The sequence below is a fragment of the Octopus bimaculoides genome, chromosome 24 (genome assembly GCF_001194135.2).
Source record: "Octopus bimaculoides isolate UCB-OBI-ISO-001 chromosome 24, ASM119413v2, whole genome shotgun sequence".
Taxonomy (NCBI): Eukaryota; Metazoa; Mollusca; class Cephalopoda; order Octopoda; family Octopodidae; genus Octopus; species Octopus bimaculoides.
This window is the reverse complement of record NC_069004.1, coordinates 11,491,343-11,492,029: the sequence shown is the minus strand read 5'-3', so window position 1 is coordinate 11,492,029 and position 687 is coordinate 11,491,343.

The window sequence follows — 687 nt, the reverse complement described above, 5'->3', positions numbered from 1 at the left end:
ATATATATATGTATACTGGAGTAAGCACATAAATGTGCAACAAGGTGGAAAAAAGAGTACTCAAATACCAGAGGTAGAATAATATGCTTTATTTAAAAGCAGTAGAAATATAACAAAAGGTTTTGTTATATTTCTGCTGCTTTTCAATAAAGTATATATACATATATAGATGTGTATATACACATACATATATGGACATGTACACACACATACATACACACACACACATATATGGTTAAGTCTCAGTGAACTTCACAGACATTATAGCCAAGAATGTGTGAAATATGGGAATAAAAAAGCACATTTACTGAGGCAGCAGTATTAATTGTAAAATAACAATGAGACATTCCCTGGGAGAATGGGACCAGTCCGGACACAGCTACACAACAAAGAGAGTGAGAGAGAGAGTGGGAAAGGAGAGAGGGTGAGACAGTGAGAGAGGATGAAATAAGAGAGAGAGAGAGAGAGAGGATACAATAGAGAAAAACATAAGAAAGACACAACATTGTTTTGTCCTGAGTATTGTTTATCTGAAATATTTTATTAAAATATGACAAGCATGATAATAATAATAATAATAATAATAATAATAATGGTTTCAGATTTTGCCATAATGGCAGCCATTTTGGGGGAGGGGGGACTAGTCGATTACATCGACCCAGTGTTTCACTGGTACTTATTTTTATC